Source organism: Pelmatolapia mariae, linkage group LG3_W, assembly GCF_036321145.2.
Source record: "Pelmatolapia mariae isolate MD_Pm_ZW linkage group LG3_W, Pm_UMD_F_2, whole genome shotgun sequence".
Lineage (NCBI taxonomy): Eukaryota > Metazoa > Chordata > Actinopteri > Cichliformes > Cichlidae > Pelmatolapia > Pelmatolapia mariae.
In genome coordinates, this window is record NC_086229.1 from 29,030,071 (window position 1) to 29,054,492 (window position 24,422).

General features: G+C 41.4%; 1 long non-coding RNA gene and 1 pseudogene across 1 annotated transcript; one reads left to right on the forward strand and one right to left on the reverse strand.

Moving 5' to 3' along the window:
- Positions 1 to 2,079: 2,079 nt before the first annotated feature.
- LOC134624361 (uncharacterized) lies at positions 2,080 to 3,374 on the forward strand. Its single transcript, XR_010093520.1, has 3 exons — positions 2,080 to 2,183; positions 2,916 to 3,117; positions 3,229 to 3,374. It is a non-coding gene; the product is annotated as an uncharacterized LOC134624361 (long non-coding RNA).
- A 6,755-nt stretch (positions 3,375 to 10,129) lies between these two features.
- Positions 10,130 to 11,895, reverse strand: LOC134621664 (E3 ubiquitin-protein ligase TRIM21-like; annotated as a pseudogene).
- Positions 11,896 to 24,422: the final 12,527 nt, after the last annotated feature.

Consider the following 24,422-nt stretch of genomic DNA (forward strand, 5'->3'; position numbering starts at 1 on the left):
CCTATATGACAACATGCATAAAAGCAGAACGGTATTTGTACATCAGTGGGAAAATAGCGGTGGCTTGCTAGCTTTTGTGCGGCTTCCCCGGGTCAGTGAAAAATGTAAAAAGAGAAATTAATGAACTTACCAGGTTGCCCGATCTCTTCACATTTCTTCCTCCAAGCTCGGTCCTTTATATTCCTGTCTCGGTACACAAAGCAGCTGGTGTCGTACAGCTCAGGGTTGTTTGCTACGGCGTTGATTAGCCTTCCCTCCATTAAAGAATGAAGGGCTTTGGCTGGATCTGCCCCTTTGACCTAGGTCACAGCCACGTCACCAGGCTCCTGATTGGTTGTCGCGGCGCGATTTGACGCTGGAGTTCAGATTTTCCAACTCGAGCGGCAGAGGCGAAACACGCGTATGCACAAAATGCAACACAAAAATTCACGCGCGTGGTTTTTTTCGCAAGTCAAACGCGCCCCACGCGCTACACTGACGCGCGTTTCAGGCGTTTTGGCGTTTTCGCGACGCTAATCTAGCAGAGTGAAGCTGACCCCCCACCCACTTGAAACGTAAAGGCAAATAGGCGGAGCGGTTAGTGCTACGTTTGTGCAGATTTGTGCAGGTAAAATGAGCATTTGTGCTGCTACGGTTTTTGAGATATTAAACATTATTTTATAGGTCATTCAAAGGTCACCATCCCCCCAGACTGCTCCAAAATGGGCCAAAGTGGTCTACTTTTTTAGTGCTACGTTTGTGCTGATTTGTGCAGGTAAAATTAGCGTTTGTGCTGCTACGGTTTCTGAGATATTAAAAGTTATATTCTTTGCTGATGACGTCACCATCCCCCCAGACTGCTCCAAAACAAACCAAAGTGGTCTACTTTATTAGTGCTACGTTTGTGCTGATTTGTGCAGGTTAAATGAGCGTTTGTGCTGCTACGGTTTCCGAGATATTAAACTTTATTTTATAGGTCATTCAAAGGTCACCATCCCCCCAGACTGCTCCAAAACGGGCCAAAGTGGTCTACTTTTTTAGTGCTACGTTTGTGCAGATTTGTGCAGTTAAAATGAGCGTTTGTGCTGCTACGGTTTCCGAGATATTAAAAGTTATATTTTTTGCTGATGACGTCACCATCCCCCCAGACTGCTCCAAAACGGGCCAAAGTGGTCTACTTTTTTAGTGCTACGTTTGTGCAGATTTGTGCAGGTAAAATGAGTGTTTGTGCTGCTACGGTTTCCGAGATATTAAAAGTTATATTTTTTGCTGATGACGTCACCATCCCCCCAGACTGCTCCAAAACAAACCAAAGTGGTCTACTTTATTAGTGCTACGTTTGTGCAGATTTGTGCAGGTAAAATGAGCGTTTGTGCTGCTACGGTTTCCGAGATATTAAAAGTTATATTTTTTGCTGATGACGTCACCATCCCCCCAGACTGCTCCAAAACAAACCAAAGTGGTCTACTTTATTAGTGCTACGTTTGTGCTGATTTGTGCAGGTTAAATGAGCGTTTGTGCTGCTACGGTTTCCGAGATATTAAACTTTATTTTATAGGTCATTCAAAGGTCACCATCCCCCCAGACTGCTCCAAAACGGACCAAAGTGGTCTACTTTTTTAGTGCTACGTTTGTGCTGATTTGTGCAGGTAAAATGAGCGTTTGTGCTGCTACAGTTTCTGAGATATAATGATTTTAATTATTACGGCCTACGCTGTATAACACCAGTGTCTGTGGCAGTGAGTTTCAGCAGCTGTGGAGTTTTGCACTTTTATAGAAGACTGTCCACTTTTTCTAGGCTTGCTGCATATTAACTTTAATTAGTTTACACTTTAGTAACACAATTTATTCAGCGGAAAGGTCGATATTTCTTTTGTTACCAGTGCAGAAACGTACACAAGGTAGGCTAAAGTTTTTATTTTTTCTGTGGCAAAACTGAGTTTCATTTGAAGTGATTCACATATACCTAAATTATTATTATTTTTACATACCCAGTTGGCCTCTATGATTTTGTTTTGAATTATATATGTTCATTATTATTAATGTAGCTATCTCAGAAAAAATGAAGTGTTTGCTTTGATAGGTTGTTTCCTACGTGTAGAAAACTGAATATTCCACAGCACCTAGGCCAGGGATGTTCAACCTGCGGCTCTAAAGCCACATGTGGCTCTCCGGCCCCTCCACTGTGGCTCTTATAAGACCAAGTAAGTCATTTTTTATTATAAAGACAACAAGAAAGGGTTCTGTTTTAATGAAATATCTGCATTGACTATTCACTGAATGTACAAGGGTTATAAAAGTGGTTTAATGTTTCTTAGCTTCAAATCTGTTTACTGTAATTTTCAAGTTGGTTGCCCATCTTTCCTAATTTTCAATTATCATGGAAAGGACTCACGTAGCTGGCTTCATTTTAACAAATACTTTTTTCCGTTATAAAGCTTTGATGATTCATTTTCTTATCAAATCTAAAAATAAACATTTTTATTTACATTTCCATAGCTTACACGGTACAACAACTCATTTTCTAGATATTTATAAGCTTTCTTTTTTAGGCTCTAGACAGGTTTTGTAGCAGCAGGGGAAAAGGGGCCCTTTGAACTGAAAAGGATGCTGACCCCTGACTTAAGCCACCAGGTCAAGACACAACAAATACAGAAAAATTATTGACAGAAAAATGGAACGGTTACTTTCAAGGCTACAGGTGAAGGTGAATGGGTGTGTAAAAGCAAATATGCATCAGACTGACAAAGAAAACAATGTTAAACGATTTTTAATTTAGAACTTTAACTTTATGTGCAAAACTGAACTTACTGATAACACACACTAGCCATATTGAACACATGTAACTGTAATGAACCAAATAAAACAGAAAAATGCAGGCAGCACTCATTATACCGTGTATAACGCAGCATGGGGTTGTATTTTTTTCTTTTCAGATGCTCCTGTCACTCCATTTCCCAGGTCATCATAGCACTCCCACACACACGGAGCTCTCCTGCAGTATGCAGTGTAATGGCCCAAACCACCAGTGGTCATCTTTCCATGGAAAGCAATTAATGCCCTCAAAGTGAACGATTTTCCTTGGAGAACCAGGTTGGAGGGAAATTCGTTCAGTGGAAATTCTGTTTGGTTTGCAAGGTCAGTATCAATCCACACAATATCTCCAATGTTGTAGCTGTGAGTAACTGTCCCTGCACAGAGCTCATTTCCTGTGGTGCTGTCTTCTGTTTTGAATTCTGATGGACACAGAGATGGATTGGAGAGTGGCCTGAGGCAGGTAGACTCAGGTAGGCCAAGTCCTGCTTCCACAGCCGTGCCAAGATGAGCCATACCAGACTCTTTGAGGACAGAGATGGCAGGAGAAACAAATGGCACTTCCCTTGTCATCCCTTTGCTGAGGTAGCAGTGCTGTGAAGAGCAGTGTTTGGTAAAATAAACACTTGAGATGTTCCTCATTGTCTTAGCAATTACAGCGGAGACATTGCACTGAGCATTGATTTGGATCGCACCAGACCTCAACGAGACAGCTTCAAACATTACACTAAGCAGCTCTGCTCTCCTCCTGTAGGTTTGTTGGGTCACACCATCTGTGGCAATGGCTTTCACCAGCTGCAGGACTGAATTTTCACTGTCTTTCAGAACAGCATTTTGAAATGTTGAGCTGTCACAGAAGGCACAACATAAGCACTGAAAAAATGCATCAAATGCACAGCTATTGAGCACAGAGATTGTCGATTCCCCTAATCTAATAGGCTGATGAAGATTTCCATTTTTTAATAATCCCACCTTCACTCTTTTGGCCCCAAAAGTTTCATCTGCATGGAGCCATTCGGTACATAAAGAGAGGTAGGAAGTCCTCTTCCTTTTTTTGGGTGGAACAGCTCGGCCCCTCCAGTTCTCAACTGCATCCCCATCACCCGGAAGAATGTTTGTGGCAGCATCAGATCCCACAAACGGGTGAGCATCCATTTTTATTTTGTCTTCTGCACTGTGAGTTGTCATGGATCCAGAATTGGCATCTGTGACTTTCAGTGATCCCACTGTTGCCTCATCTTTGATCTTTTCTTTTGCAGAACAAATCCGCATATTTCCCTCGATGAAGGAAAGATGATGAGCAATGAAGCGATCGACTCGAACTGGCAAGTTTTCATGTTTGAAAAGTCCGTGTTTTATGTTTTTGAACTCAGCTTCAACAGTGGCTGAACTTGCTGTTATGCTGGTGCTTTGGAAGAGAGGGACCATTATTCCTGTCCAGAGTGGCAAGTAACTTGCCAGTCTTATTATATGAGGAATAATCTCAGGGAGAAAGTGAATATTATCTCTATCCCCGTTTGCTGCAGCAAGTGACCTGCTCTCCTCACATATTTCTGTTACCCACTGTCGTAGGTCTGTCTGGATCTCATCCACTGAACCCACTCTCTCACTTTCCTCCGTCTGTTCATCTGGAATGATGATGGAGTCTTGAGCAATTTGGGCTTTCAGGTATTTCTTGCACCTTTCTGAGGGGAGAGGGGCTCCAGAACTGTCATCACCTTCTGCCTCACTGAGGGCCACAACAGTGATAGCACGTAGGAGCTGTTTTGCATGGTCCAAACATTGAGACTGAAGAAGTTTTGCTAATGACCTGACAAAGAAATCTTTAACACGATGTGTTTTCTTCTTGAGGCAGTCCCACTGGCATATCATCTTGATGCAGTGCGCAACATCAACCCTGATAAAACATGGGGGGAGTTTGGCAGACTGGGTTCCAAGAAGGACATGAAAGCATTCATTAAGGTAGGACTTCAGATCAGGATGAGGAGTGAAAGCCTTGACCAGAGCTCCCAGAATTGCCAGAGAAAAGTCACTCACAGCTTCCTTTGGCACAGGTGCACCTGCACGAATCCATTCTGTCAACCAGTTTGCGATGGCATTAACATCATGTTTCTCTGACAGCATTTGCACCACTGGGACACTGGGGCAATTGTTTTCTTTCAGAATACCTTGATAAAGGAAGATATGGCCAGATTAGCCATTTGGTCTCAGCAGTTTTTTCACAACTGAACCGGTTGCATCAAAACACACAGTTGGGGGAGATTTTTTTGACAATGTCTTATAAACATGCATCTGTGTTTGACTCCAGTAGTGACAGAAAAACCTGTCCAGTCCAATATCTCGGATGCTACCACTGTGAGGAACACTATATTTTAACAATTGCAGAGATGCAATGGGGTCCTTATCTCCTAATTCCAAGTCTTTTCTCTCTTGTTTGGCTTTTCGCAGAGTGGCCAAATTTGGAAGGTGGCTTGGCTCAGGATCTCCAACATCCATCAGATCTGCTTCCTTCGCTGACCTCCATACAGCCGGTTCCATTCTGCCCTCACACAGCTCTTTAGAGATCTGTTCACGCAGGTTTCCAGACATGAACCGCTTGGAGTGGCCAGTGTGCAGGGAGAGATCTGTATTTCTCATGAAACACTGGAGCACCATTGGAGTATTAATTGCTGGCTGTCTGTCACATGACATTTCTAACTGGCCATGACACTCCTTACAGTCGCCTCTGATGTCCAGATAATTATTGTTGACAGTTGGATGGACCTGTGCTCTTCGGAACACAAGTGTACATGTATTTTTGATCTTCTTCCATATAAGATCGTTGATGATATGAGTCCAAGTGCCAGGTTTCAAAATTGTGTATTTCCTTTTTTTGGGTAGGAGAAAACTTGTCATTGTATTCAACCTTTTCAGGAATAAATTTAACCCAGTCCTCAAAAGGGACTTCTAGTTCAAAAGCTTGACAGTTTTCTTGTCCAGGAGAAATGCAATGTGAATCTAACTCTCCTTCACTATTACTTTCCTGATCACTGATTTCCAAAGCTGACCAGATGTTGTGTCTATTTAGCTTCACAAAAGTGTACAGGGCCTTTGCTGACATCTTGTCTTCTAGCTGCTGACTCAGCTCTTTCCAGACTGATGCAGCTGGAGTGGCTATTTTGCCATTTTGGACTATGGCCACTTTTGAATTGCAAAGAATTGCAAAAATGGAAACCTTGTCTACAGATGGCTTTCGAGGCATCTAAATTTAAAAAAAAAAAACCACACACTATGATTATGATGGAGCAAAACATGATTTCTGACCTATATATACAGCCAGGAGCAACCCCTCCCCCAAGTTCTCCACCAATCTACACTTTCATATTTTGTGGAATTATTGTTAAGATGGAGCTATTGAATTTGTGAGTTTATTAAATTGAGTCTGAGTGTTTAACCCATTAACATGTACTGTACAGCACTTTAGTCCCGTGTACTACATGTTTTTAAAGTGCTTTAGAAACTTTTTTTCTTGGATTTGCAAATTTGCAATTGCTGTATTTTTGAAAATGTTTAACATTCAAAAAAAAAATCCCTTTGATCCAGACAGTTAGCTATATCATGTATTAACTCAGTAACTAAAACCTCAGTATTTTAAATGTAAGCTTACCTTGTTCAGAAATCAGATGTAACACGCTGTTCTAAGAATCCTTCAGACACAGTAATGCCAAATAATAGTTTTTTCTGCCAGAAAATGTGTATTTGATGCAAAAGACTGCTAGCTTGTTCGTTTCTCAAAAGTGTTCATGGGAGTGTAAAATGTTCAAATGTAGTTTTCAATAAAGTTTTTTTAATCCACTCTAAAAAAAATTAAATACTCAAGCATTTGCATCGTAGTTTTATGAACGAAAAGTGATTGAAGTAAAGAAATTGAAGTAAAAAAAAAATAGACTCATTACAAATTTAGCTGATTAAATACAATAAGAGGGTTTTTTTAACAGGACTTTATTGAACAAGTGAACACACAAAGCAAAAGGTCATTTGAAAAAGACATTTTTCAGCAGTAACACCATAACAGGATTGTCATATCATAGCGGCACAAACGCTCATTTTACCTGCACAAATCAGCACAAATGTAGCACTAAAAAAGTAGACCACTTTGGCCCGTTTTGGAGCAGTCTGGGGGGATGGTGACCTTTGAATGACCTATAAAATAATGTTTAATATCTCGGAAACCGTAGCAGCACAAACGCTCATTTTAACTGCACAAATCTGCACAAATGTAGCACTAAAAAAGTAGACCACTTTGGTTTGTTTTGGAGCAGTCTGGGGGGATGGTGACCTTTGAATGACCTATAAAATAAAGTTTAATATCTCGGAAACCATAGCAGCACAAACACTCATTTTACCTGCACAAATCTGCACAAACGTAGCACTAAAAAAGTAGACCACTTTTGCCCGTTTTGGAGCAGTCTGGGGGGATGGTGACGTCATCAGCAAAAAATATAACTTTTAATATCTCGGAAACCGTAGCAGCACAAACGCTAATTTTACCTGCACAAATCTGCACAAACGTAGCACTAAAAAAGTAGACCACTTTGGTTTGTTTTGGAGCAGTCTGGGGGGATGGTGACGTCATCAGCAAAAAATATAACTTTTAATATCTCGGAAACCGTAGCAGCACAAACGCTAATTTTACCTGCACAAATCTGCACAAACGTAGCACTAAAAAAGTAGACCACTTTGGCCCATTTTGGAGCAGTCTGGGGGGATGGTGACCTTTGAATGACCTATAAAATAATGTTTAATATCTCAAAAACCGTAGCAGCACAAACGCTCATTTTAACTGCACAAATCTGCACAAACGTAGCACTAACCGCTCCGCCTATTTGCCTTTACGTTTCAAGTGGGTGGGGGGTCAGCTTCACTCTGCTCGCAAATCTGCCTCCGAATTTTCGCTTGACGCGCAATCGCGTGTCATCGCGCTCTTTCCATTGACTTTACATGTAAACCTGACGCTCTGGCCGCCTCTATCGCGTTCGGTGTGAACACACCGTTAGAACCAGCACTGAGCCCTGTTACATTTATACAGTGTTAGAGCAATGGCTGCAACCTACAGCCTTTAAACTAGCGATTACAATGCTGACAGTAAACTCGTCAGTCCAGATGTTACCACATTACTCTATGGTACTTAGAGTTAAAACAACTGAGACAGGCTGATTAAAATAACAGCTGTCAGTTCTCTCATTCCTTATATCAAGACTGGAGATCACACTACTGATTTCAGTTCATTTAATATGTGAGTGCACAGATTCATGCTCAACTGGACATAAACGATGATCAAAGGTTGTATATATGATGAATTCATCAAATCCCAGCCTCTAACACAGTGCGCTGAATCTTAGCTTTGAATGTCCAGTATATTCTAATCAGTGCAATTTAAGCATTCACTGAACCTACAGTATCTACACCTGTGTGGCAAATGTGTGGTAAAGACACAGATAATGAAATTTAATTATTAATACAATATACATCATGAAAAACAAAAGCTGAAATTGATTCAGTTTAGTACTTTTCTCTGTATGCTCTGTGATTATAAAGGCCTTAAATTCTGTGATATATACTGTAAATGATTTTCACAGAGGTCTTAAAGTGCTTAAATCACTGCTGATAGTCTGGTTGTTTATATTTTCACGTTTTTGTGTCTGTAGGGCTGTTTGATGATGATTTGGACTCCTCTGGTAGATGAGGACACACCCACATCTGTTCCATACTGCAGCCATGGATGGTGTTACGGCTCTGAGTCAGCTTTGGGCCATCAGACGCACACACTGGAAAACCAGCACCTGGACTTCATGCAGGAGAGACGGCCTCAGTGATTTGATTTTAATTGGGGAAATTTTGAAAAACATATAGGAGATTTTCCTGGCCTGGGATTTTATAGCAGATGACCTTAAAATATTCTGCAGTAGATCAAAAACGAAAGAAAACCATGAATCAACATGTCAACATTACCTGATGCTGCTGAAGTGAAGCAGAGCAAAGTTACAGAGATTTGATTAGAGACACAGATAAGGGTTTTGTAATTTGGCATCACTTTACATTTCTTCTCTGTTAAACAGCAGAAATGAGGCTTTCTTGTTGGAGGTCATTTTCAAGGGGAAAAAACGGCGTAATAATAATAAGTAGGTCAAAGGTCAAAACAAGAGTACAGTTAAGTTAAATAACTAGGTCAAAGGTCAGGTTACACTGGTTAAAAAGGATCAGCAAAAATTAAACAAGGATAAAGAAATAATACATCAAACAAGGAAATAAATTAAAAGTTTGAGTTAATGAGAAATTAAACGTTTAAATCAGGTTAAGAGTTAAATTTTAAGCCTTTGTTAGTTAAACCAGATAAAATAATCAGAATAACCAATTTGGGGGAAAATCGCAAAGATGTTGTGATCAAAGCTCTTTTAAAATAGTTTGTACGGCATAAAGAAAAACACGTTTCAGTAAATTGTATATTGAGCCAAAACCGCGAAGTCACTGGTAGTGACCTCAGATCACTGTTACTGAAGAAGGAGGAATTCTGCCTTAAACAGTAAAGTGTTCTTTAACTCTGTGTGTGTGTGTGTGTGCGTGCGTGTGTGTGTGTCTGCAGCTGTTCTTTGTGTTGTTGCTGGATGGTTGCCTCAGGGGGAAAGTTGTGTGTGTGTTGAACATGCAGACTAACAGAGACTGCAGCTGTCAGCAGCCACACACACTTTATATTCTTCAAATCAAATCACAGTGAAACATGTTCACTGACAGCTCAGCTTCAGCATCTTATTCATGCTGTGACTGCAGCCGTTCAACTCTGTTTCTCTTTAACCCAAATCATCACAACATGGAAATATAATCATCAAAATGATGTGACTGGAAGGATGCAGCAGTCTGTGCTCCACCTTTCTCCTCCACACCTGCAGGTGGAGAACATGGATGCATGAATCTCTACAGAGTTCTTTGAATATTATCCGTCTTATCAGTTTTCAGTGAACAAAAATCCTCACAGAGCCAAAATAAGCAGTTTGTATCCAACATAACTCAGCTGGACTCTGATGCTCCGTATAACAGCCACACATGAGTCTGGATTCACTCAAAGCATTGAACAAACTTTATTGTAAATGAAGCTTTTGGACATTTATTCTCTGATATTTGCTCTTCAGCTCGAGTCTCCATCAGTGGGAACATTTCCTGATTCAACTTTTCTTCTGTTCAAATCAAACTCCATGAGAATCAAAGTGTGAATCAGAGTCCTGATGATCAGATTCTATAGAAACATGGAGACTGTAGAGGATTTACACTCAATATGTTCATTTGTTCTCTTCAAGAAAAATCAATCATTCATCCAATAAAATAAGTCGTTGATCGACTCAGTTTGATTGACAGGACAGATGATCAGAGGTGCAGAGTTTTTACCACCATAATTTAAACTGGGTTCGAAGTATGGGTGGAGTTTGTGAGTGAAGGAGCAGCCAGTAAAGGAGTAGATCAGAGCTGCAGCACCTACATCATAAAAGGAGACCAGACCCTCCTCATAATCCACAAACACCCCCACCTTCTCAGGACCAGGATGAAGACAGAGGGGGACTGAAGGGGAAGCACAAGCTTTGTACTTATTTCCATTTCTCAGCCACACAGTCCAGAAACCATCCTGAGGTCTCAGTGTGATTTGTCCCTTCCTGTTGATCGACTCTGTGGCCACTCCTAAAGTCCATTTAGTCTTTCCTTTAACCTGAACCTCAAAGTAAAATCTGCCTGAAGAGAAACTCTGCTCTCCTAAAACACAAACACACTGAGAAAATCTCTCTGGGTTGTCTGGAAGATTCTTCCTCACATCACTATGATACACTTGTTTTCCATCATCAGACAGGATGAGCTGTATCAGGATCCAGAGTCACATCCACCTCATGCTGCTGCACCCTCTGCAGCTCAGCCTCTAACAGCTTCTTCTTCATGAGTTTCCTGTTTGTCTCCTCCAGCTGAGCCACAGCTCTCCCCACAGTCCCCTCATATGATGGTGGATGAACTCTGACCTCTGTCCAGTCCTTGCTGGCTGGAGCAGCTTTCAGGGAGGAGAAGCTTTGGAGGAGGTGGAGGTGGTCTTCAGAGCGTGAGAGCTGCTCCACCTCAGAGCTTCTCTCCATCAGCTCAGAGATTTCCTGTTCCAGATCTTTGATGAGACCTTCAGCCTGTTTCTCTGTAGTTTCCTGTTTGTCTTCGATCTCCTTCATGAGCTCCTTCAGGCGTCTCTCAACAGACTCCATCAGAGCAGTGAAGACCTGAACACCTTCTGCTTTCTGTCTGTCTGCAGCATCTTTACTCATCTTCACCGACTCTGTGATCTCCTGAATCTTCAGTCGTCTCTTCTGGATCATCTGCTGAATCTCAGCCTCTGTCTTCTCCAGCTCTGCCTTCTTTCCTTCATATTCTTCTCTCAGAGGAACAAACTCGTGGTTCTTGTGGTCTAAAACAGGGCAGAGCATGCAGACACATGTCTGGTCGGTCTTACAGAACAGCTCCAGAAGTTTATCGTGCTTCGTGCACATCCTGCCTTCCAGGTTCTCCACAGCATCAATCAGCTGATGTCTTTTCAGACGTTTCACTGTCAGATGAGGCTCCAGGTGAGTCTGACAGTAGGAGGTCTGACACACCAGGCAGGACTTCAGGGCCTTCAGTCTGGTTCCAGTGCAGACGTCACAGGGAACTTCTCCTGGTTTGGCAGCTTGTTGCTCTGAGCTGCTGCTGCTGGCTTTCTGCTGAGCTTCACGTCTGAACTGAGCAACCATCTCAGAGAACAACGTGTTGATGTCTAGTTCAGGTCGTCTTTTGAACACTCTGTTACACATAGGACACTTCTGTCTGCCATTAGTGTCCCAGTGCTGACTGATGCAGGTTTTGCAGAAGTTGTGTCCACATGGTGTAGAGACTGGATCAGTGAACACATCCAGACAGATGGAGCACAGAAACTGATCTTCAGATCGCAGATTGCTGGCAGCAGACATGTCTGCACTCTGAGGGAGAAAGAAAAGAAACATTTGATTCAAAATTCACTTTAAATTTCATTTTTAAAAAGAGAGAAACAAGCGTCAGTAGTCTGAGGAGCTTGGAAAGAAAAGCGTCTGGACTTCTTTGAGTTTCTTGAAGACGTTTCATCAGAGAAGCTTCTTCTGTTCTCAGAGTAACTGGTGGAGACCCAGCAACACACTCAGACACAAACTGGTTCATCCCAAACACAAACTGAACATCGTAGTGTCTGCTGTACAGTGCAGCGTCCAGATGAACAGAATAACTTTGGGGATGAAGATAAATACAGTCGTTAAAAAGATGTGAAATTGTTTCTCTGACTGTTTTACAGAAGGTCCAAGATTCATCCAGATCATTTTATACTTGAATAAATCAGTTTGTTGGATATTTTCCATCAATTACTGTGAAGTAAACTTCGACCTTGTTGGTGACTAAATACTTCTTATTGTAAGTCCAGATCAACGAGCCATTAATATTAAACAGTGACTGTTCCAATAGAAGTGACAGTGAGGAGGACAATGAATCATAAACCTCAGAAATGTGTTATTAACTGTTTGATCCAGTATATTAATGGCATTTATGAGAACATGTTTATTCAGTGGTGTCTGTATATTTGGTCCATTTGTGCGTCATTAAAAACTGTTTTCTCTCACAGATACTGGAACATCACAGCTCCTCAGAAACTCAGGATATGGAAGAAGATGAACTTTTCCAGTCACTCGCTGGGATACATCATTCAATTATTCTGGATCCTCAGAAAACATTGATTTATTTTTGTATTTCATATATTTGTTTGTCCAGATCAAAGATTTATGTTAGTAGAGAAGAAGCCACCATGATAAAGCCTGTGTGTGAAAATGAGATCAGTGAATTTTGTTGATCAAAATTACATTTAAGGAGGAATTCTGTCCTCCAGTTTGTTTAAATAAGCTTTGGGATTAAACACCATCATCTATGTCTGTGTCTGATGACATGTTTGATCCAGTTCAGCTTGAACATCACAGCTGATGTGTGAACTCTGACATATTTAAAGCCTCGATTATCAGGATGATTTAAACACGTCTGTTTAAATCATGAGATATATGTTTCCACACAAAGTTATAAAGTGCAGCATCGACTGTTTTCTGAATGATTCAGGAACATCTGTGACTCTTACAGGATACACTAAGTCAGATAATCTCTCTTTGTAAAATGTCTGTCGGAGTCGGAGTTGTGGAAGCAGTATAGCTGCTTTACGTGAGTAGTGTGGGCTTGTGGGCTTCGGCAGCAGCAAAGCTAGCTGCTGCTAGTGACAGGGTGAGCTTGTGGGCCCCTGGAAGTTCCTCCTCGTTGTGTGAAGTTTTTGTTTGGTTGAGTGTTCTTTGTTGTTGTAACCTTTTTCCTGTTTCCAAGTGTCATTGGTAAAACGGCGTTGCTGGCTCTTTATGTTAAGCTTCTCTATAATAAAGACTACTTTATTTACTAGACCTCTGTCTGTTTTCCTTTCATTCTGTTCTGGTCCCATTTGTTACTGGTCCCCTCACTCGCACGCCTAGACCCCTTCGGGGGGGGGGGGACGTAACAAGTACTGACCAAAATCTGCTGGTTTATAGTATCAAAGGCTTTATATCAATAAAGAATAAATAGGTGTTTTCACGTCTGTAATCCTTATGATCAATCAGATCCAGAATCAGTCTAATAGGAACAGGAAGTGATGAATAACCAGGAAGTGTGGAGTCAGTCTGAAGTCCAGAGCACAGACTGAGTCCACAGTCCTGAGCAGAGCCACAGTGAGACTGAAGCAGCAGCTCGATGTTCCTACAGTGGATCTGTGCTTACATGAGCAGATTTCTATGGATCCAGTGTGACTGTGATGAGTCAGCATGAAGTGAACAGTGTGAAGATTTGTGTAGAAACAGGAAGTGTGATCAGCTGCACTCACCACTGTTGCTGAGAGAAACCTGATGGACTCCAGTGAATCTTCTTTTAGAGACAAACAGGACTCGACTGCAGCTCTGCCTCTGCTCTCTCACACTTTCACTTCTGCAAAATGACGTTGAACTTCTCGTCTTTGCTCCGCCTCTTCCTGCACCTGTTTGTCTGGTTTTGCTGCCTCTCCCTTTACAGGAATCAGCTGGTCTGTACTCAGTGACTGTGTGCAGCGGGTGGGAGGAGTGAGGAGTGGTGTGTGGGTAAAGTTCACACAGTAATGACGGCCTTAGGTGATCAGCAGAAACTCACCTGGATTTCCTTTTTCCACAGCAGACTGAGAGCTTCAGGTGGACCCTGAAGGAGGTCTCAGACACAGGTGGTAAAAGTACACACAGTGTGTACTGAAGTAGAAGTACTACTGTTCAAAATACTCCAAGTACTGATTCAACTTCTTTACTCAAGTAAAAGTAAAAAAGTACTGGCTGTGAAATGTAAGAGAAATTAAAAAACTAAAAGAAAAAAAGAAGACGTGTGTAACTTTTATCTTTATTTATTTTATACATTTTTCATTGTTAGACATTAGGTTCACTGAAATCATTAAAAACTGTTTTGTCAGATTTCTTTCCCTCTTCCATGTGACTGTGTCAGCCTGTCAGCATCTATTTGTCGAGAATGCAACAGGAAGTAAATGAAAAGTACCATTAAAAGCAGGAGAGGTTCTTATATTACAGAAGAAGAGATTATTTTAAAAGGGATGGTGATGTAGGTACAGAGCATGTGAGAGTGTGGTCCAGTAAATGTCTCGTCCAAAACTAGATGAAGGCACAAGGGGATCAATGTCAAGGCGTAGAGATTCGATATCTTCAGCCTTCAGTGGAGACTCCATTTCTGGCACCAAAACACCTGGGTGGGTATGACGGCCCTGAGCTCTCCCAATCAATGCCCTAAGTTTGGATTTGCTGACATCAAGAAGCATGTGTAAATGATTTTTCAAAACATAAAAGAGTCAAGAAAAGAAAAACAGCTGGTTCGGGAGGGGCATTTGATTGATTGGCCTTGCCTGTGTGTACGGTCGGTACATACAAAACACAAACATCACATTGGGGAGACAGGTCAGGCTGGGTAGCTGGCCAGTCAGCCGCACGAGCAGCGACCAGGAACAGTGGAAAATAACATCCACAACATCAGGACAGACAAGGAGAAAAAAAAGAACTCCCCCCAGACTGAGCTCCAACAGGGAGATCAGTTTGGGAACAGAAAAAAGAAACACACTCTGCACATAGCGCATGAAAAACTCTTAATACACAAAAGAAACACATGACAAGCAACAGGGATGGTAAAAGGTGAGAGACAGCCAGTGTAGACAGCACATCTGTGCCTGCAGCGTATGCGCTGGTCTCCTTTGATCCACCGTCTGCATCGGGATAAGCGTCGAAGGCGTTTGGAAGTGGAGGGGGGATGAGTGCACATCTGTATGTGTATATGTGTGTGTGTGTGTGTCCAGAGTTCAGCTGAGACAGTGTCCTTTGCACTGCCAGGCTAAGTAAACAGTCTTCCAGCCAACCCAGGTGGCCTTGCGTAGGATAGGAAGAACAGTCCAACACTGTTGCTGCAGATACAGGCTGATGTTTAATGTTCATCAGTCGCCTTCTGCTGTTGTTTCTGGACTCTGAGCTCTTAATGACATCAGTCTGCACAGTGACAACACTTCTCTTTATGTTTTCTTTTTTCCAAAAACTCTCTCCTTTTAAACTCATTTATTTTTCTGCACCGTATTTGTTGACTTATTTGATTGACTGATTCAAAAAAAGGAAACTAGTTACCATGAGTAGATTTCTGGTTAATAATGTGCCTTCCTGCAGTCTCTAGTTTTGCATTTCAACAGTTTGCTATTTAAACCAGCTGCTGCTGTTTTGGATTATATCTCATCCTCACAGTCACTCTATACTGCTAACAAATTTCTCAGTCATGTATTTTAAGAGTAACACTTCCATGTGTCACTGTCAGCTTATATTGAACGGGATTTTCAGAAAAGTGTTGAGTGACTTTTTTGTAGATGTCATGCGCCACGGCGCGTGTGCACAAAAAGGATCCAAACGCAGACTCAGCGCTAACAGAAAAGGCACTTTATTACATTAACGAAAGGCGACCTGGGAAACCTAGAGAGCAAAACGAGGAACTGAAAAACCCGGGGAGGAAACGACACGAGGAAGCCGGAATCGGGACCGTGGGAGGCTGCAAGAAAAAGGGGAGAAGATTACTAGGAAGCCGGGAAGCAAGAAAACACATCAGAACTTAGCGGGGAGTCGCGGGCTTATGATAGAGTGGGACCGTGGGAGCTCGGGAGGGTAGAGTGGCAGTCCGTGAGCAGAAAGTCCTGTGGAGCTAGTGGAAGAGCCAGGTGATGTACTGAGAGATCCAATCGAGCAGGAGGACAGGCAGGTGACAAACGCTGAACGCCGAATCGAAACCTGGACATAAGTAGGCAGATTAGACACAGTTCCAACCAGAAGTGATACGCGCTTTCATGGGAGCCTAGTTACCACTTGTGATGTGATTACGGACTGGCATGGAGCATCCGTCAGCGCCGGGTGAAGTAGCTTCAGCTGTAGTCACAGCGATGGAGAGCTGGTGTGCCGAGGATGGCCTAACCCGGGGGGTGTGGCAATCCGCGCATTCCACAGACACAGGACCACGGACCGTGACAGTAGAAGTTAGAATAACAACCAGTGTTCGAGATATTTAAGATTTAATTTGATCTGCATTGTCACTTAAATTTATTTCCTGATGTAGAACTTTAACAGATCATTTAAAAAAACAAACAAACAAACAATATAAACGGTCTAATCCAAGTTTAATCCAAGAGGAAACTTAGAGCCTTTTGTTTAAGTTTTCTTGTCCTTTACAGCTAAACAGCAGAGTGAGATAAAAGCTGTCAGTACCTCTACATTTATAATATTATAGTTTAAACAGCACACGCGTGTTACTGACCTGTTCTTTATGAATTTCTCAAACCTTTCCAGTCTGATTTAATAAACACATTAGTTCAGTATTTAATGAACTGTGTACAAATGTCTGAATGATGCCCTTTTTGTATTAACACAGTGGTTCCCAAACTGTTTTTGCTAGCCCCCTCTTTGTTTTACAAGATAATCTTGTAGTTACTGTCCCTCCATTTAGAAAGGCAGAGGCGTCAGCGTGTAATTATTTTAAATGCAGTTGTTTTTTCCTGTGTAATAATATTCAGCATTGCTATCAATACATTTTTTCAAAAAAATGCATCTCTGTGCAAAATGGTTTAAAAAACATAAACAGCTGTGGGATACTCTTTGTCCAAGACAGGGGTAACAAATCGTGGCAGGATCACCGTGATAATATTTGTATCCCACTTAACTTTACTGAATAAACAGCTAACATCGTTTCAGGAGTAGTTGGTCATTATAAGAAATGTCTGTAAACTAAAAATCATGAATGTGTTTGTTTGGACAGCCCAGCGTGTGCTCCCAATGCAGGGGAAACAAATTCTGTCAGGGAGACTTACCTTGGCACTTGTGCAGGTGAAGCCAAAGGCAAGATATGCTTCGTCATATTTCCTAGTCTTTGGCTTGGAGGGAAGTTGGTTTGGAAACATATTAACCAGTGCTTCAACCTCTGCTTTGCATTTGTGTGGGAGCCCCGTCAAAAGTCTCTCCACTATCCTGGCAGTGTCCAAGTTTTTTCTTTTTTTGTCATACGGCATCGGCCAGGCGTTAGCTCTGTGCTCCCCCCTAGTGGGTGCACCCCACACTTTGGGAACCTCTGTATTAACAGGACTTACATTTTCTCTTATATTTTCTCATTTTTAGCTAAAGTTCTAAAAAAATACATGAGTTTTTGAAAATAACAATTTTGGTTCCTCTTTCTGCCCAGAGGTCACACCAAACACCTTCTTTGCAATTTCCATCAGCACTTCAGCTTCCCATCATTTCCAATCATTTGGAAATCAACAAATAATATTGGAAAAGACACCAAACAGATCAAAATGACTGTCCTGGAGATCAAAGTTCTCATTGCTAACAGTGTGACTCTAAAGTGCTTTACTCCATGCAAGTTTTCTCCCCAACAAACACAACAATGTTGATGAAACATTTTGCACCGTCAAAGGCGCCTGCGGTAGCACCCAAAAGGCAGAGGAAGAAGCTAACCATCGCACAAAAAGGACTTCTGGGCATGCTAAAAAAAAGGTAGAAGATAAGTTAATCTTTACAGAACTCATTCTTCTTGCTTCCTCCACTTCCATATCATTGATTCATTAATGTTGGATTCTCTGGCAGCTGCTCTCTTCCCATGTTCTGGACCTGAAAACAGAGTTTTTATCTGTGGTTTGATTCTTTAATACTGGACTTACTTTTCTGTGAAGTTTTGAACTTAAACAAGAGGGGAAAGTGTGAAATATTTCATGCCTGTCTGATAATACTGTGTAAAGTGTGTAATGATGGGTTTTAAAGCCTTAAAACATCTATAATAATTGTAAAAGATAAAGCTGGCTATTTCACCTTTCGCAGGTTATTTTTAGAATGTAACTCCTGCGATAAACGAGAGACCACTGTAATTACAGAGCTTTCTGATGGAGACTTTTCCTGCTATAAAAAAGGGATTATTCTGGCCCTTAGGGCAAAACAGGTCCTGTTAAGAATTGACGGGAAAATAAACCCCCTCTCTATGAGGAATGGCTAATGATGATGGTTAAGTTGACATCTTACCAAAAAGATGTGGTTGTATGTGATTGTATTTGGTCTCCAGTTACATTCTGTAACTCGAGGGCCAGAAGGGTAATAAGAGACTGGTTTGTGTGGGGTTAGGTGTGCTAAGAAAAGAATATGATAAGGTTTTGTTTTGTTTTTGTCAGGAGATTTATTCTAAAACACTTCTTCAGTTGAGAATCAGAGAGGAGAAACACACACTGCAGTTAGTTACTTGCAAGCATGGGCAGCCACAGAACTCGCACAGAAGTGCAGGCTCTGAGACTCGCGCCGTGCCACTGCCCTGTTCTTTATTTATACATCAGTGGGTGTTTGTTCTTTACATTGGAATGTGGATGTTTAGGTGTGTGTGTGTGTGTGTGTGTGTGTGTGTGTGTGTGTGTGTGTGTGTGTGTGTGTGTGTGTGTGTGTGTGTGTGTGTGTGTGTGTGTGTGTCCATAACAGACTTCCTAACCTGCTGGCCTGGAAGTCCAGCAGTTCATCTAAACAAAATGCACTTAGCCTAAAACAGACATAGATACGTTTATCCTATCATAAAACAATAAAAGAAGGTACGACCTCTCCCATGCTCCCAGGATGTGGGTGTGAAAACCAGAACACTCTGGAATCACACAAGCTTCCTAGGATGAGACATTCTTTCAGGATACTATCAACTACATACTTCTAAACACAAATGATTACATGCAGCATTCTACCATAAGTAAACCTATATAATTAAAAGATAATACTGACATTATATTTAACATTCTATTGACATTCCCCCCTGTTGTCAGTTTAACGTTTAAGTGAGATATCAGTATGTGACATCTTGTTGTACATTTTCTGTCACATCGTCATTAATCACACAAAGTCTTCACGTTCCAACAGGTCGGAGTCATTATCATCATTTGTCACAGCTACGTATGCAGCAACAGTGGAAAATATTACACGGTTAATCATAACTTTTAGACATGGCAGGATACATGTTACAAAGTCACAAAATAAAAGTAAAAAATAGTCCAACTCCAATAAGTAGTCTTTCTAGCACCTGGCTTCAACCTTAAGTATTGTGTTTTTGGCAGGTCATAGATGTTCTCACATATTCTTTTGCTAAAAAAATTAAAATTTAAAGTGTAAAATTGTTGATTTATTATAGAGATCATCTTCCCTCCTGTCGAGACACGGCTTAAACCATGGCTCACTAGAGCGGCTGTTTTGTGTAATGATTTGGGAAGAATGGGAATTCCTGCTATTTTTATCATGTCATCAGTGTCTAGTACTGCTCCGTGTTTTAGCCATTGCATTTGTTCTTTCGATGGTGCTGCTTTTTGTTCATGCTGCAGTACAGACAGTGGGATAGTGTGATTTTCATAGGTTGTTAATAAGACTGTGGTTGCTATGGCTGCTGCTTTTGCAGCTTTATCAGCAAAATTGTTTCCCGTTGTAACTTCAGAGTCATCCTTCTGATGTGTGGTCCGCCACATATTTCTGCAGAACAGTTAAGTTCTGCAGTGCCTCATAGATGTCTCTTCCCGTTGTTTCCATCACTGTCCATAGGATCAGAGTCCAAATGTATGTAGAATAGACATTCAAACATACCAGTTGAGTTTGTTGTTTGTCAACGTGGGTCTCAGCTATCGTGAAAGCTGCAGACCTCGTCAGTGCTCGAGTTTTACGGCCTCTGCCAACCCCCATCACCTCACTTCAGGCCTCTGTCCTGTGGGGGATATTTACGACTCCTCCATTGTCCATTCTCTCTGCAGGAAAAAATCCTCTATGGAAAGGGTGCTGGATCCAGTTATCTTACTGCTGTTATGATCCCAGCAGTCTTCAGTGTGCCATCGTATGCACAGTATAGTGACACAGGTGATGTTCATAGGAAACTGCTGTCATCACCACCATCGCTTCTGGTTCCTGTGCTTTTCACAGAATCATGATGCCATCCTCGAAATCCGCCTGCGCTGTCGATTGGAGCTTGGCACGCTCCCCTCATCCTTCAGGTGCCCGTATGTCGTCCACAATCTCCTCTGTTGGCCTCTGGAAAGCCATCTTGGCACAGCTCTCATTCCAACGCAGCTTCGTGGTCCTTGCTCTGGCTCCAAAGTCTGATCTCATGATGGGCCCCAAACAGCTCGACCTTTGACCTCAACCACTTCCTTGGCTGTCAGCTATGCCTGGAATGGGTTCACTTCTCACTGGGCCTTTGAAGATTTCTCAGGAGATTCCTTTCAGCAATACTCTGGACTGCTGCACCTGTATTTCCTTGCTAGGAGGAAAAAACTTCTATCTGGAAAGCATGTCAATCATCATCAAACCACATTCTTTAGTTCAGTGAGCTTCATTTATAGACCATCAAAGCCTCATCTAAACATAAATGCACACTCCCATGAGTCAACTCATCAAACCTAGATTCCTGTCTGAAAGAAAAAAGTTAGCGAGATCATGTCCCAGGCAACATCAGGGTGTCTCCCCCTCTGGAGCAGCACCACCCCGGACCTATAATCCTGCAATAAAAGATGTTAGTGTGTTTTGCATATTAGGTTTGCTTAAAACCCCGCTCCGCCAGGAGCCTGCATACACACCATCATGGCCTGGAAAACAAGACCTGGAAGTAAAATCAACCTTCACACTTATAATCAATTGTATAACAAGAGTAATAAAGCATTCAGCATCAACAGGACAAGTATCATGTGCAGGTTTTCTCAAATCAATAAACTGCAATTATTGGCATAATTTGCCTCAGACATGGATCAGCCCATGTACTCAGTTAACATTAATGTAATCGGTGATTTCCCTTAAGCAAAGTCACTCCACTTAGCTATCACTAGGAGCTCAGTAGTGGCCAGCTAATGAGCCCCATATTAAACTATTCCACAAACATTGCATCTCGTATTTGCTTTCCCATGTTACTTGTCCGTCTCTGCTGAATCCTCTACATGCACTCTTAGAAAAACAAACATTAGCAACACACATGGATAATCCTGGAGGTCAGGCACAAATTGACAGGGTCCAGAGGTGCTGTAAAAAGACCATAAATTTTATTCACATTGTCAAAGTAACCTTTAACATTTTCCCAACAACACAGTGTAACTGCATCACCAACTCATAACCTGCAAACACAGTTTTCTTCATACATAAACCCAGAAATCCTGTAGTAGGAAAACATCAACCAGCTATCCTGGTATAAATCACATGATCAACTCGCATGAAAAACTGTAATGCTGTAGAAATGTTAGCGCTGCGCAGGTGTATACACACTTTCTCACAGTTACCTCTGTGAGCAACACAAGGTAGTTAATAACAAACCCATGGTGAATTCACAGACACAGAAAATTTTAAACTAAAAGGTTACATTTGCAGAGTTCACATAGTCATGTGACCCAAGTTTCCTCCTGTGGTCTCCTTCTGCTCCTGCAATAGAGACACACACAGAGATGCATCCACACATTTGTCAGGTGGGGGTTAACTTCACACAATGGTGTTAAGTCAGTCAGTCTTGTCAGCTTTTGTCAGCTGTTGTCAATCAGTCAGTTTGATTTCTCTTACTCATTGTCATCCACTAATTCATGCATTCATTCATTCTTTGCTAAAAGTGGAACCCATCGACGCATTCAGTTTCCACCCTCAGCAAAACGACGTCATTTCAAAAGAAAAAGAAGAAAATTTCAAAAGAAGAATTTAGACTGGATTATCTCACTGAATCCTTTTTAACAGGGACTTTCATTCAAATTATCCCAGATAAGTGACTTTCTCCTGAGCCCATTTTAATTTTTTGGAGAAAGTCAACGGTTTGCAACGGTTTTCTCGACATGTCGTATAGCGCTTTTGTTCCAATCGTGCAGATCTGCTCAAACAGAGATTATCAAACAAAACTTTCAGTGCACTGTGAAAGTATCAAAATAAAAAGGCCTCGTTCAGTCATGACACACGCTCCTCATCTCAGGAGGGTAAATCATACCATTAGCATGTTTTATCAAACCATCATACTAATTGGCAGGCTCAACTTCACAACAAAAGAAAAATCATCAGCTAGATAAACTCCAAACCAACCATCAGCCGCACAACACACAACATAAGCCTAATGTCTTACTAGCTATGAAATTAATCTGTACTTTTTTACTCATTTAGGCCAAAGATCTCATTTAGTTTTCCTTTTTTCCCCATCATCATAAAACATGTGACATGTTGTCATGCATTTCACAAAAGAAGTGTGTTCTTATGTGTTCAGAGTTGTGTATCTGGGTGCAGGATTCACTCACACATCACAACAGGAAACTCAGTGTTTTTAGAGTCTCCACTCTAACAAACTCCAACACTTCCCATTCACTCGTGCTAGAATTCAGTCACCTTTCATTAATCTAACAACGATCAACAAATTTGCATATCAGCTATCAACCGACTAAGATGACAGGACATCAGAAATGCATGTTCAAAATATTATCACAAAAATAGAATTTCCCTCATACAGTAAAATATTTTGTGCTGCATCAATCAGGCAGAAAGCATCTCCCAATTTACTATATTAATCAACTAAATTTATTGTCTGATCACTGGTTGGTCAAACCAGAATCTTTTTTCCCCACAAAAATTAAACTGTTGTCCTGCAACCTAGAGAGTTAACTGTCAGCATTGGATAAATTCAGCATTTAATAACAAGTCTCTGTTAAATTGACACTATTTTAACACTGATGAGAGATAAGCTGATTTTCATTGCATGTGTGTTTGTGTTATTAGGCAGGTTTAATCAATATATCTGGAGCTGCATCTCCAGCAGGGCATGTTCTTAAAGCTGCCTTTCCTACACACTTCTCTGCTATTAATTGATCATTTTTAACTAACGTGCTATGAGTCCACTGATCTTTTCATCACACGAGGTGACCTGGACAAGATGATAAACAGACTCACATGCTCAAGATGCTGTCTAATCTTCATGAGCTCTCTTTTGGTTGTGTTAGTAGGGTTAATGCATGTTCTGCTTGTGTGTGTGAATTTGTATATCTTTCTTTTTGCAGTGTTTCAGATTCCTTCACAATTTTCAACTTAAGCAGTCAGTATTATTTTCCCCAGGTTTGCTAACCCAAATTTTGATTTTCCACATTAAACAACAGCATTCCTCTGTGTTCTCACCTACTGCTCTCACTCTGTTGTCCTCTCCCACTTCAACAGTCCAACAGCCGGCAGTTCTTCTTCAGCTTTGTCCTGTGTTCCACTGTCTCTTCTTGCCATTTTCTCCAAAGGTGGCAAATGTCAACTTCCAACAGTCTCCTCAGTTCTCCTCAAACGTTCTTTTCACAAGCACAGTGAAGTTGCAGCTTGTTGGAAACACAGTGCCATTCATCAATCAGTCAGGATGATGGTTTGCTCTTCTTCTCCGATGCTGTTTGTCCACACTGCTGCTGCTTGCTGGGACTCTTTGCTCAGGACTTTGCTGCTGTCTCTTTATCTGCCATGTCATTGCTCTTTGGAACTGCATTCCTTGTCTTCAGGGAGGAGTGAGAGCTCGCTTATGAGGTTGAGGGACACATGGTGCTGTAAATAAATTAGCCAAAAACCTGGCCTGAATGTTTCCAATGATCTTAAACTTTATTCCGACTGCTTCATGTGGAAAATCGATCCAGGTCTGCTTTTCATCTGAAAGTGACAAACTAAGACATTTTATTATTATCACCACTGATTAACCAACACACATCTCTCTCTCTGTCTTTCGTGAACTCCCCTTTCTTAAAAGCAGAAAATAAGATTGTAGTTGTTCTTGGCTGATAAACACAAAATCTTTTTCCTATGATTTTTTTTCATCTACAATGTAAATTTTTGTCTCTTCTTTACGCTACACTTTTTTTTTTTTTTTTGCATAGTGACCTGCAGAATCACCGTTCTCACAATTGGAGGCTTAAAAGTTACTTTTACACAGCGCACACACACACTGCGACGTCAGACACATTCACACTCACTTTTTCATCTGCATAAATA